Here is a 14,350-nt window from a genome sequence, read left to right as displayed (position 1 = left end):
ATATATTTAAAAGAAAAATCTTTTAACATTTATTTACCCTTGAGAGACAGTGAGAGAGGGCGAGAAGCAGAGAAAGGGAGACCAGAATCTGCACTTGATCTTAGCCAAAAGGCCGAGAAGCGATTGGGAGACCAGAATCTGAAGCAGCCTCCAGGCTCTTCATTTTCATATTTTTGAGAGACAGCGCGCGTGAGACAGAGTGCAAGCAGGAGAGAGAGAGAGAGAGAGAGAGAGAGAGACAAAATCCGAGGCAGGCTCCAGGCTCTGAGCTGTCAGTACAGAGCCCGACGTGAGGCTCAAACTCACAAAACCATGAGATCATGACCTGAGCCGAGGTCGGATGCTTAACCGACTGAACCATGCGCCCTGAACACAGACCGTATTCCAACCTCAGTTCCCTCACTTACTAGCTGCGTGCTAGTGGAGGTAGTTAATTCTCTCTGGATGTCAATTTCGTCTGTAAAATGGATTTAATAAGAGAGTGCCTATCTTACAGGGTTGCCAAAATCACAACAAAGAACACGTCACAAGCCTATCACAGTGCCTGGTCTATAGTAAGAAAACTCGTTCGCTCTCTTTTCATCCTTTTACCCCAATGCCCCTGCTGCTCAACCCTAGAGTCCAGCAGGTAAAAGCCGTGGGAAAAAAACACCCCGAGGCTAAAGAGGAAACGCTTGAGCTGGGGGCGGGGACTGCGACGTGCCCACTGCGCAGGCGCGCCGGCCAGGTCAGGTTCGGGCTTCCAGCTGGGGGGGGGGGGGGGGGTGGGGGTTGGGGGGGGGGGGGGAAAGAGGGCCACGATTGTCCTGGCAGCCCGGCTCCGGCCCAGGGAAGTGGCGGGACTTTGGCTGCGCCCCGGGAGGGCTCAGCGCTCTTCGAGGGACTTCGGGGCCCGAAGGGTAAGTTCGAAAATGGCGGAGGGCGAAGAAGGAGGGGCCTTGCAGGGCGGGGGGCTGGCCTCCCAGCGGGGGCAGCAAAAAGAAGCCTGCGAGGGGGCCCAGTGGCGCGGCCGGGGCTGTGAGACCGTCGGACCGTGGCCGGTGTCTCTTTGAGGCCCTGTCGCGGACGCGCCTCGGGTTCCCCGACTCGGGGCTCCTCTGGGAGATGGGCGGGCTGGTGGGTGCGCCTGAGGGAGACGAAGGGACTTCCGTTTCCTTCTAGGCTGGGGCCCGGCCGCCGAGCGGAGTTGGCATTTCCAGATTGGGGCTCGGGCCGCCCCTTCTCCAGGACCCTCCCCTCAGGACCGCGCCGGGCGCCGCGGGCGATCCGGGTTGACTCTCCTGGCGCGGTGGGTACTGCCCGTACGGGTTCCTACTTCTTCTCCTCCTCCCCCTCCCCCTCCCCTCCCCGCGGGCCCCGCGCTGCGGGGGAGGGCGGGAAGGCCGCCCCTGCGCGGCGCGGGTGGCCCAGCCGCGGCTCCTTGCCCAGGTTCCCGGGAGCGCCGAAGGAAGGCGTGGGTGGGTGTGTGGCTTCGGGCGGGCCGGTGCCCTCCCAACCGCTGTGACCCCTAAGGTAAATCGAGTCAAAGAACTTTTTTTTTTTTTTTTTTTTTAATTGTCAAAGGGACCGCCCTCTCCCCACCCCCGAATCTGATGCGTGTGGCAGGTACGGAGCTGGGTGGAGTGTGCCTGCCTGGGGCTTGTGAAGCAGAAAGAATAGGAACCGGAGAGCTTCCGGGAGAGGAAATTAGCTAGTAATTCTTTCCGATCTTTGCTGCCCTAGTCACCTCCCCAGCATATTCTGTGAGTAAAGCAAAATTCAGTCTAACTTTCAGTTTCATTTTATTAACTCCTTAATACACTTAATTGTTTTCGGGAAGAGGGGGAGTGGTTATTGCTGAAACTAAAACAGCCCCCTCCACCTCCAAAAAAAAAGAAAAATGTCAATCAAAGCTCTGTAAAAACCTGCCTATCCGATTTTAATAATCTACTACTTTGCTTTCAAATCGAATTCTGTCCCTAGGTCTGTCCCACTATGCCTCGGATGGCTAATGACGCATAGAAATGTACTCTTGTAAGACTGGAGGTTGCTGTAGTGTTTCTTTCTTCTCTTTTTTTTACTTCACATTTCTTAAAACCAGTTCAATAGAACTGTTACAGACGGCCATCTTAGAACTATAACATTTCAGAGTTGGAAGGGATCTTAGTCCAACACTGATATTTTACAAAAGTAGAAAGTAAGGCACAGGAAGATTTCAAGGCTTGTCTAAGGCTACTCAACTACTTAGATTGGAACCCAGGTTGTCTGGCTCCTTGCTCACCGCTCTTTCTGCGCAACTGCTGCCCAGAGCCTCCAAGGAAGAAAATTAAATATTCAGTTCATTGCACACTTCTGAAGCGTATACACTTGGTACCATACAACTGTGCTACCACTTTCGATGTACGTATTTAACGTTTTATGAAGCCGGTGCTTGAGATATTTTTTCCCCACCATTCAAGAAGTGGCAGCAGTTTGGTTTAAAAAGATTTATACACACACGCATCTACATATTTGAATGGCCTTGGATAACTTCTTGAAGGGTACACAAGAAAAATGTTAACAGTGGCTACTTAAGGGAGGATGGAGAGGGGTGGGACGCTTTTGAATTTGCACGTGGCCTAATGTCCTGTTTGGATTTCTTACCATAAACAAGTATTTTATAATCACATACAATTTTTTAAATTTGCACACATATATGTATATCAATAAAAATAAGTATTCACCCATTGTATGTATATATAGATATGTACGTGTGTGTATTTATGTATCAGTGGTTTGTATTGTAAAATCCACCGTGGTTCCTGTCAGCCCAACTGGCAAAGCAGGCCCGACTATCAGATGCTCACATTTCTTGTTTTCTTCTGTTGCTCCTAATATAAGATGGTAAAAAGAATATATGGTACTAATATTTCTATATTTGTAGGAAATGTGCTAAGTTTCGATTATCGAATAATATGGCAAACTAACATTCAAGATAATTGTATTTGATGCAGTGAAAAAATATCTGAATGTAGAATCTTTACGGATAAGAAATCATTTTAAAAAATTAAGATCGGAAGGATCCCTGGTGATTTGTAGTTCAGCTCTTTATTTTTTATGAGTACGTTAACTAGGACTCAAAAGAAGAAAAAGTGAATTGCCCAAGATTATGTATCTGATTATTGGCAGAGCTTGGACTAGGGTCTAGGTTCTAGTCCAGTGCCCCTTGTGCTATATTTGGAACTTTATTGCTTTCTAGTGTATTCAGTGACTCCAACTACACAGAAAAAAAATGCTGAGTAAAGTTTAGGCCCATTTCAATAGATAAGAATTATTGTAATGTGCAAATTAACTTGTTCAGTGCTTGAAATATTCTACTGACGTGTTCCCCTTACATTTGGTTGTAAACATTAATCTGTTTAATAAATCCTTTATATTGTAAATGCTTACAGACAACAAATATGAAATTATGATATTTTACTGGTTTTGTTCTAATATTTAAAAGTCTGGTAGCTAGTGATAATGTGAGGGGTGGGAAGTTACGCTTTATAAAATAAACATTTATTGAGCACCTACTCTATGCCAGGGATTGCACTATGTGGTGCAGGGTTCCAAAGACAAATATGGCAAAATAGATGTCCTTGTTCTTTTGAGGCTAGGAGATTATCATGAGCTGTCAACTCTCCAGCTTTATCTGTGTGGTCTAATCTGGTAATAGTATTATAAAATGTAATCTGTAGCACAGTTTAAGGTCATTGGCAGTAGATTTGAAGAGACAGAAACAGTATTGGTAAAATAAGTTGATAATTGAATTGAACAAGTGCTCTTTTACTTTTTATTTAAGGGGGAAAAAAGAGCATGTATTGCTCACAAAATTTAAAAGTCCCAGGCTTCCAGCTTTTTACCAGTTCTTCCATTGCAATTACTGGGGAGCAAATATTGTTTTCGTGTCTTAGAGGTCACGTGGTACAATGAGAAGGGCCCTGGATTTGATGCCTGGGTTCTTGTCTTGGCTTTGTTTCCATTTAGCTGTGGGATTGTGAGCAAGTCACTACATATTTCTACATATTTCAGTGCCTACACATTTCTATTTTCTTCATAACTTTTTATGAATTAAATACCCCATTTAATTGGAAACAGAATATTGTGAATATTTTAAATTTTAAAGTAAATATGTTTCTTATAGAAAATTTATGAAATTCAGAATTGTATAAAGAATAAATATAATCCACATTCTTTTATGTTTATTTTTTTCATTTAGGCTCATATTGTGTGTAGATTGTCATAATCCTTTTTTCTCATTCAGTATTCTGTATTGAACACTCCTATGTCATGAAAAGTCTTTTAAAATGTAGTGTTTATTTATCCTCCATATTATTCTATGTCCCAGTTTCTTCAGTTTTATAAAGTAACAGATTTGGGCTAGTTGATTTAAAAGATTCAAAACCTGTGATAGTAGTTTTTTTTAAACTGATTATCTCAGATCTTATCAAGGAAAAAAATCCCATGTAACAATTCCAAATCTGTTTGGAATAAATACTTAAAGTGAGAATGAATTAAGAACAAGGTGGAGGGGCGTCAGGGTGGCTCAGTCGGTCGATGGTGGTAGATCGTCGACTCTCGACTCCGGCTCAGGGATCTTGATTCGTGATCCCAGGGTTGTAGGGTCAAGCCCTGTGTCGGACTCTGTGCTGAGCTTGGAGCCTGCTTAGGATTCTCTCTTTACCTCTGCCCCTCTCCCCCACTCCAGTGCTCATACTCTCTCTCTTAAAAGAACAAGGTGGACAGATAAACCTTAATAATTTGTGAATTCTACTTTCATTTATCTTTTTCTGCCTTTCTGATTTGAATATTTTCATTTATTTTAAAATTTCAAGTGCTAAGACTTGAATTTCAATTTGTTGGAGATGTGAATGATATATGGGTCATTACTGTGTTGAAAGATGGCCTATTTTACCAACTTGGATGGGTATAGAATAGGTTGAAGAATAAGTTGGGCTTCTGGGCTTGAGATTCTGGGATTACCATAGTACAGAGGAGGGGAAATTTGCGGAAGCTCAGAAGTGCTCAGTAACTTGCCCAAGGTCCAAATAGCTATTAAGGTGCAGGGGTAGGATTTGGGTTCACATTTCTCTGATTCTAGTAGTGACGCTTTTCTTCCATTGCATGCTGTGTTTCAAAAGATGAAGATCTCTTAGACATTTTTTTTTGAGAGAGTGTGCACATGTGCAAGAGAGTTGGGGGGAGGAGAGGGAGAGGGAGAGAGGATCTCAAGCAGGCTCCAGGCCCCAGCAAGGAGCCTGATGCAGGACTTGATTTGACAACCTGATCCAAGGTCAAGAGTTGGACGCTTAAGTGACTGAGCCACCCAGGTGCCCCTTGGCTACACGTTTTTTGATGGTATCGCTTTGATCAAAATTGACTAATTTGGTATCTTTGGATAAATTGAGCTAAGGTGGGAAATGTTGAACTAGCACTTAGGAAATGGTTTTCAGCTTGAGGCAACCCAAACAGCACACCTTGAGCACCTTCTGCTTTGAGCTGAGCTCCAACATCAGTATGTTAACAGTGGCTGGCATGTAGCAAACGCGGGCCTGGTAAAAAAATTGTTGACTGAATTCCTCTGCGTTGATAAAGAAATGGATTAGATGAAAAGGGAGAAAACTTCTAAGGCCTTCCAGATAATTTGAAATGAAGGACTTTTCGTGCTCTGAGAAATTAACCAAAGCAGTCGTTGATAATTGTATTCGCCATAAGAATTTGAGGCCAAACTTCTGAGTTGTGCTTTATGTTGCTGTGATTATACCTAATGGTAGGTTGTCCTTTGTGTGATAAAAGCATACTTTATTTTTCAAAGTTTATTTATTTATTTTGAGAGAGAGTATGAGCGGGAGAGGGGCCGAGGTGGGGGGGAGAGTGTGAATCCCAAGCAGGCTTGACACTGTAGCATGGAGCCCAACGTGGGGCTCAAATTCATGAACCGTGAGATCGTGACCTGAGCCGAAATCAAGAGCCAGATGCTTAACCGACTGAGCCACCCAGGTGCCCCTAAAAGCATGTTTTAGGTGATTTTGTAGGACTTGGCCTGGGCTTTTATTATTTTTCATTATGGTATAGTTTTAATGCTGCTATATAATGCATTTTGGAGTTTGATTTTTGTATGATTGGTACCCAGTCTTTGTTAAGGATGTGTGTGATTCACTTATCATGATCTGCCTTTATAATGTGTTTTCAAGGATATGGGTCGTGGTGAAAACTGAGGTTTTACCTGTATAGACTGGGAATAGCTTGACCTCAAATGGTCATACGGAGGTTGAACCGAGTGAGTTAAGGCTGATGTTCTAAACTGGGTAAAGCTGCTACCACTGTGCTTTCCTTGGAATCTATAAATACTAACGTGTGGTTTAACTTTTATCCTTATTCTTATAATAGTTTTGTTGGCCTCAAAACACAGGCCTCTGCTGTGTATACAATCCTGTATTGCTATACGATTTACCTTTCAATATGATTTACCTGCTAATTTATCAAGCCTTGAAAGGGCAAGGAACTAACATTTTCTGCTACCTCATCAGACTAACCCTTCTGCCAGTAATTCATACAGTAATTTCCTTAGACCTATAATGGTTATAATCACTGGGTTTGGTTTTGACGGTCATTTACTGCATGAACTTTGATGAGTAACAATCAGAAGACCACAGTTTCCCCATATTTCAAATGGGGCTAGGATATGTTGGATAGGTTAAATTAGATACCACAAATGAAAACATTCTCAATGTAAATCACATACATATTTTAGTTATTATCAGAAGTAACATGGTGAAAAAAAGAGGATGGGCTGTGGAATCACACAAGCTCATACTTAGGTTTTGACCTTCTGTTAAATGGAATTAGACGTTTTTTAGTTTCAGCATGTTGTAGGTTAGAAAAAATATTTACACGTAGCTAAAATGATGGCATGGAGGGAAATGAATATAGATAGTTTGGAACACGTGGGCACTCAATATATAGGCGGCTGAGTGGCTTTCAGATAGAACTAAGTATTTTTACTGGAGAAAAAGAAAAGATGTTGGCTTTTATAAAGAATTTGTTTTAGAACTTGCTTCAGATCTTAACATGATCAGGAAAGAGAGTACTTAATTCTGAGAAATATCTAGGGTAGGTGTTAGGCTCTCACCAAGTCATCTATTAAAAGAACCTCGCTTGGTATGGCACTTGTATAACCATCAGATTTTTAAGTACTGCGTCCTGATCACTCTGTCAGGATAAGTTAATCTTGATCTTAATAAATATCAAATAGAATAAGTTCCAGTTCTGTGCCACTAATCAGCTCTATGGCCTTAGCCAAATCATTTAACTTCCTTATGCTTTCGTTTCCATATCTTTAAAATGAAAGAGTGATTTCTATTATTATGTCAGCACAAATGCATTCAGTGATAGTGAACAAGTTTTGCTTGTGGGTAAGATGATTTTAATTTACAGTGTACTTGATTCAGAGCTGCCCTTTAGTAAAAATTAGGGAAATTTTGGGGCAAAGATTACAGGAAACTCTTCACTTCTTACCAGGCCCCAAATTAATTGATTATGTTTACAAGGAAGTGAGTAAACAGTTCAGAACTCCACCGGTAGGCATCATTTTCAACAAAGTCCTGTTGTTTTCAACTCAAGTTAACAATAAGTAGCAATCAGGCATTACACCTGTGTTTCTCAGCCCTCTCTGCTGGCCACTTACTGCCACCCTAGCAGAGGACCAGAAGACATTTGTTCATGGCCAACCACTGTGGACATGACCTGATGACTGCTTTCACCACTGGGAGATGACCTGTATCCCTCTTTTTTTTAACCTGGTGATTAACAGTGTCGACATCAATTTACGATTTGTTCTTTCTCATTGGGGTGGCTCAGAGTTAGTAAATCTAACGGTAACATTACAAAGTAGAAGGCTGGCACAAATTCTCAGGATAGGCAAAAAGAGAAGGGCCAAGAATATATCCTTCCCTCTCCTTGTTATAAGTTATAAAAATTATCTTTTGAGAATGAAAAGGCAAAACCTTGCAATACCAGGCCCTGCTATTGATAGTTTGCTGGGCTGTGTTCACAGATGAAGGAAGTGTTGTCACCTGGCACATAGCCAGCATGGACTCTTGATTTCTGAGTCATGAGTACAAGCCCCACACTGGGTCTAGAAATTATGATCAGTTGATAATAATAAATTTTTAAGAAGTAACCCTTATGCCAAAGTGGTACATTTGGGAAGGCTTGTTCTGAAACCCTTCAGACCTGCCTCTGAAACTTGCTCAAGAAGTTTCACAGCCCACAAGTTGAGTTGGTACATTTCTCCATCTCAGTGAACTGATTGGTCTCTTAGTCCTGAGAATACATCAGTTCAGTTAAAGAGTGGTGTCTCATTTCAGGAGATGGTGATGCAGGTGGGCTTCCAAAGTTAGGGCTATTGTACAAACAATCTGGGATTTTATAAGAGCAATTTCTGTGGAAATGAAAGAAAAACAAAGGTTAATAATTAGAGCAGATTATAGTCCCAGTTTCTGAGTTCTGAAGGCAGCCAGTTGAGAGGATTTGTAGATGTCCAGCTCAAAGCATCTTCAGATGGAGTGAGGGCAGGCACTGGCATTCTAAAAGATTTTCCTGGTCTGTAATTTGAATGTCTCTGGTGATCTGAGTGGTCCACATAGCGACAGGCATGAAAATTGTTTATATGTGAGCTGTTGTGATTTCTCCGAAAGTTTATATCAAGTTGTCCAGCTTTAAATCGCATGGCTTTGGAAAAGGGACAATATTAGTTCTCGATGATTCCAAATCAGAAAGGTTGGGGGGGGGGGGGGATGGTTCTTGGGTGGCTCAGTTGATTAAGTGTTTGACTCTTGATTTTGGCTCAGGTCATGGTCTCAGGGTTCATGGGTTTGAGCCCTGCGTTGGGTTCAGAGCTGACAGTGTGGAGCCTTCTTGGGATTCTCTCTCTCCCTCTCTCTCCCTGCCCCTCCCCAACTCACTCTCTCAAAATAAACAAACATATTAAGAAATTAAAAAAGAAGGGTGGGAAAAATTTGGAAATGTTAGTTTGGTGGGGTGCCTGGGTGGCTTGATGGGGCATCCAACTCTTGATTTCAGCTCAGGTCATGGTCTTACAGTTCGCAGGATTGAGCCTTGAATTGGCCTCTGTGCTGACAGCACGGAAATTGCTTAGGATTTTCTCTCCCTTTCTCTCTTTACCCCTCCCCCACTCCCTCTCTCTTGCACGTGCATTCATTAATATTAATGAATAAACATTAAAAAAAATGTTCGTTTGGAGAGTTGCAGCCAAATATTGGAGAAGACTTCTGAATTCAAGATCCAGTCCAGTTTATAGGTAGAACCTAAAAGATAATTAATAGGGGCTCCTGGGTGGCTCAGTTGGTTAGATATCTGACATTGGCTCAGGTCATGATCTCATGGCTTCTGAGTTTGAGCCCCACGTCGGGCGGGCTCTGTGCTGACAGCTCAGAGCCTGAAGCCTGCTTAGGATTCTGTGTCTCCCTCTGTCTCTGCCCCTGCTTGCACACTCTCTTTCTCAAAAATAAATAAACATTAAAAAAATTTTTTAAAGAGACAATGGCACTAGAATTTGATATTCATAATGGTGTATTACTGTCTCTCTGCAATCATCCCCATTTTTATCAAAGATAATCACAGTAAGATCAGTTTATTTGCAAATTCAGTCTAGTCTCAATAAACCTGGCCTGATTATTTACATAAGTTCAGCAAGAATAGTGATTTATCATATAGGCTCCTTTTTAAATTTAAATCCAAGTTAGTTAATGTATAATGTAATAATTTTAGGAATAGAATTTCGTGATGTATCATGAGTAACATCCAGTGCTCATCTCAACAAGTATCCTCCTTAATGCCCCTCTCTCCTTTAGCCCTTCCCCCCACCCAACACCCCACCAGCAACCCTGTTTGTTTTCTGTATTTAAGAGTCTCTTATGGTTTGTCTCCCTCTCTGTTTTTATATTATTTTTGCTTCCCTTATGTTCATCTGTTTTGTATCTTATATTCCACATGAGTGAAATCATACATTTGTCTTTTTCTTATTTCCCTTAGCATAATACACTCTAGTTCCATCCATGTTGTTGCAAATGGCAAGATTTCATTCTTTTTGATTGTCAAGTAATATTCCATTGTATGTATGTGTGTACATACACATCTTCTTTATCTGTTCATCAGTTGATGAACATCTGGGCTCTATCTGTACTTTGGCTATTGTCGATAGTGCTGCTATAAACATTGGGGGGCATGTGCCCCTTCAAATCAGCACTCCTGTATCCTTTGGATAAATACCTAGTAGTGCAATTGCTGGCTTGTAGGGTAGTTTTATTTTAATTTTTTGAGGAACCTACATACTGTTTTCCAGAGTGGCTGCACCAGTTTGCATCCCCATCAGCAGTGCAAAAGAGATCTCTTTCTCCACATCCTCGCCAACATCTTTTGTTGCCTGAGTTGTTAATGTTAGCCATTCTGACGGGTGAGGTGGTATCTCATTGTGGTTTTGATTGTATTTCCCTGGTGATGAGTGATGTTGAGCATTTTTTCATGTGTCAGCTGGCCATCTGGATGCCTTCTCTGGAAAAGTGTCTGTGTCTTCTGCCCATTTCTTCACTGGATTATTTGTTTTTGGGGTGTTGAGTTTGATAAGTTTTTTGTTTTTGTTTTTACAGATTTTGGATACTAACCCTTTATCTGATATGTCATTTGTAAATATCTTCTCCCATTCCATCAGTTGCCTTTTAGTTTTGCTGATTGTTTCCTTTGCTGTGCAGAAGCTTTTTATCTTTTTTACTTTTTCGATGTTTATTTAGTTTTGAGACAGAGAGCATGAGCAGGGTAGGGGGCAGAGAGAGAGGGAGACACAGAATCTGAAGCAGGCTTCAGTCTCTGAGCTGTCAGCACAGAGCCTGACGTGGGGCTCGAACCACAAACGGTGAGATCATGACCTGAGCTGAAGTCAGATGTTTAACCAACTGAGCCACCCAGGCCCCCAGAAGCTTTTTATCTTAATGGTGTCCCAATAGTTCAGTTTTGCTTTTGCTTCCCTTGTCTCCAGAGACATGTCAAGTAAGAAGTTGCTGTGGCTGAAGTCAGAGAGGTTTTTGCTTGTTTTATCCTCTAGGATTTTGATGGGTTCATGCCTTATGTTTAGGTCTTTCATCCATTTTGAGTTTATTTTTGTGTATGGTGTAAGAAAGTGGTCCAGGTTCATTCTTCTGCATGTCGCTGTCCAGTTTTCCCAGCACCATTTGCTGAAGAGACTTTTTTTCCATTGGATACTCTTTCCTGCTTTGTCAAAGATTAGTTGGCCATACATTTATGGGTCCATTTCTGGGTTCTCTATTCTGTTCCATTTATCTGTGTGTGTTGTTGTGCCAATACCGTACTGTCTTGATAATTATAGCTTTGTAATATAGCTTGAAGTCCGGAATTGTGATGCCTCCAGCTTTGGTTTTCTTTTTCAGGATTGCTTTCGCTACTCAGGGTTTTTATCATATAGGTTCTTTTAATCTGCTTTGCTAAAACTTTTCATAAGGAATCTCAGATTGGACGTTTTAAAAGCTTCTTGAGGCTAGAAAGCCAAGCCAAACACCTGCCATCTGATTTAACCTGTAATACTTACAGTTTTGGGTTAATTCCTCTCGTCGTGGTTCCTAGGATGTCCTTAGGTTCCTGTACCTGCCAGAAAGTGACCTTCCTTCCTTACCTTGTAAGGCTACCAGGAACCCTGTAAATAAAGTACCAGGCTGATTTTTCCAAGGGGCTTTATTAGCTCCTTAAAGTCAACCTTAGCTCCTTAAAGCTGTCTGGTCCTATGTCTATGCATGTCTCTCTCAAACGTAGCATTCCAGTCAAAGCCTTGGTATTATAAACAGTGTTTCCAATTGTGTCCTGTTATCAGCAGAACAGATTCTTCTTGAACCTATGCAAGTAACTATATTGCCGTGGAAATAAGAATACTCCCTAAGTTTACAAATTCTGGATGGATCAGGTAGAGAGAAAAAGATGTATTTATCTTTAGTTTATCTGTAATAGGAGCCAAAAGTAGATAAAAACCTGTTTCCAGTAATTAATGTTTCATTATTTTATCTTATTTGGAAATGATCTAGATATTCAATAAATTTCTATCATTTGACTTAGCCAAACTCTAAACTTGAAAGTTATTGAAAAGATTTTAGAAGCTAGTTTTAAGTACATATACCATAAAATAATTATTACTCAGAAGTTCAACTGAAAACTCTTATCTCACTTAAATCTCACAGATATCTAAATCACTTGCTCCCAAAAGTTATCTTTAGACTACTCAGAAAAATTTCATGAGATATTAGACAGTCAGCCATTATCCCAAGCTATTTTTCTTGCTGACAGATTTTGTAAGAGCTATAACATGAACTTATTTGAGTAGTAAACCTAAGCAGAATAAAATTTGAATGTCTGCATTATATTCAGTGTTGATAACTCTAAAGACATGCCTGTTTTTTTTTTTGTTTAGTTTTTATTTATTTTTGAGGGAGACAGCGTGAGTGGGGGAAGGACAGAGGGAGAGAGGGAGACACAGAATCCGAAGCAGGCTCCAGACTAAGTTGTCAGCACAGAGCCTGATGCAGGGCTCAAACTCACAAAGCGCGAGATCATGACCTGAGCCAAAGTTGGACACTTAACCAACTGAGCCACCAAGGCGCCCCGAGACTAATGAACTTCAACTGGCTTCAGTACTGAGTATTTTTCCAGATCACATGAACCTGAGAGGCATTTGGGTTACCTTCTGTTATATTTCTGAGAACCTAAGTAGTATTTTGTTTATAAGCACTGAATTTTAAGCCAATGAAATAGAACTCTTGTACACATTAACTTTAGTAATATCATCCGGACGTAGAAGATGCCTCCCATCTACAACACACAAACATACAGACAGACGCAAGTATAGACCTTAGAGTTTTTGTTTTAAAACTTTTAGCAGTTGTGCCTTTTTAGCAGTTGTATTTTGAAAAGTTCTCTTTCTCCTTTTTTTTTTTTCATGTGAAATTGGGGATAGTCTAGATAAGAATTTACCCTTAAATCTCAAAGGCACTGGGAAAGAGTACAAGTTCCTCCGAGAAAGAGTTCAGTTTCCTAAGGCCAATATTTACAAGCCTTGTGAGATAAATAGGGGAGGATTTGGGATGGGTTAAAAGGAATAGGCAGAACTTTGAATTGCCTCTAGAGTTGCATTTCTAGTTCTGCGAAGATTTGTAAGATAAGGACAATTGCTCTCAATCCCTCAAAGAATTGGGTTGCAATTTAAATGGCCTTGTAGGTTGAACCACCCATAAATCCTTTTATAAGGGCTTTAGAAGATTTTTCTTTCCCTCTGGGTACATAGTTTTACTTTTACTTAGGGGAGGAGACCAAAAAAAAAAAAAAAGTTCTTGTCAGGCTCTGAATATTAGCTTCCAGTCTGGCTAGTCTCCAACCGCAGAGCTGTGTGTTGTCTCTTTATGTCTCAATGTCTCTCCCTGTCTCCATGTCTTTCCCTCCCTCCCTGTCCCTCCCCCATATATGTAACTTTTGTAAAAGTGAGCTCTGTGCCCAACATGTGGCTTGAACTCACAACCCTGAGATCAAGAGTCACATGCTCTAGTGACTGAGCCAGCCAGGTGCCCCTGAAAAAATCTTTCAAATATCTTGTCAGTTTTTAGGCAGATAAACAGCAAGCATTTTCAGGGTTTAATGCAATATGCCTTTGTAAAGTCTACATAAAGGCCTTCTTTCTGAGTGTACAGTTGAACCTCAGACTCACCTTAAGGGGAAAAGCCTCCCTTTCTGCCCCTGAACTTCGCCTTTAGTTGATATTTGTAGGAGGGCCTAGTAGAAATCCAAAGTGGGGAGGTTTTCAGGGGGATGGTCTGGCTTGTCTGCATAATCATTGGTGGGAAGAACACCCCTTAGCGGCCAAACAGGGTCCCCACATGTGGGATTGTAAATGGCCATTAGTCTTTTTAATTCCTCTGTAAATGAGGTAGGCTCCTCTGAAAGTAGAGGTAAAAGGACTTTATAATTGAAAAGATCTGCTCCTGTCTGGGGGACATGACTTCTTTGGGACTGCACAGAAAGGCAGGAAGCTGGAGGAGCCTGATTATAGAACCCAGCCAAATAAGCCTTATGTCTGAGCCATATTGTCCATCCTGGGTGTTTCTGTGAAATTTATTTTCTGACTTTTAGTATTTACATGAGTAACCTGTCTACCCTGGGCTTAGAGATCATGCTGGAGTGCTCCCTGCAAATCTTGTGGGGAAAGGGAAGCTGAAGCAAGCAGCTAGGTGTTTTAAGGGATTTTCTGGGGAAAGTGAAGGAGCTTTGGGGGCTAAAG

General features: G+C 41.5%; 1 protein-coding gene and 1 pseudogene across 3 annotated transcripts in view; one reads left to right on the top strand and one right to left on the bottom strand.

Moving 5' to 3' along the window:
* On the bottom strand, positions 1 to 124 carry LOC128774037 (U2 spliceosomal RNA; annotated as a pseudogene).
* Positions 125 to 787: 663 nt separating this feature from the next.
* XIAP (X-linked inhibitor of apoptosis) overlaps positions 788 to 14,350 on the top strand; it is a 49,386-nt gene continuing 35,823 nt past the window's right edge. The window contains exons 1-2 of one of the 3 annotated variants that reach the window (XM_019421807.2): positions 788 to 899; positions 1,162 to 1,288. The gene's annotated coding sequence lies outside the window, so the exon portion shown is untranslated. Of the gene's footprint in view, positions 900 to 1,161; positions 1,289 to 1,377; positions 1,513 to 1,631; positions 1,743 to 14,350 lie in introns of those variants that run through there. The other 2 variants (XM_019421808.2, XM_053892084.1) reach the window with 2 other exon arrangements.

This window comes from Panthera pardus, unplaced genomic scaffold (genome assembly GCF_024362965.1).
Source record: "Panthera pardus isolate Hobbes unplaced genomic scaffold, ASM2436296v1 HiC_scaffold_27, whole genome shotgun sequence".
NCBI lineage: Eukaryota > Metazoa > Chordata > Mammalia > Carnivora > Felidae > Panthera > Panthera pardus.
Note: the sequence above shows the minus strand (reverse complement) of the source record. Positions and strands in the feature narration are given on the sequence as shown.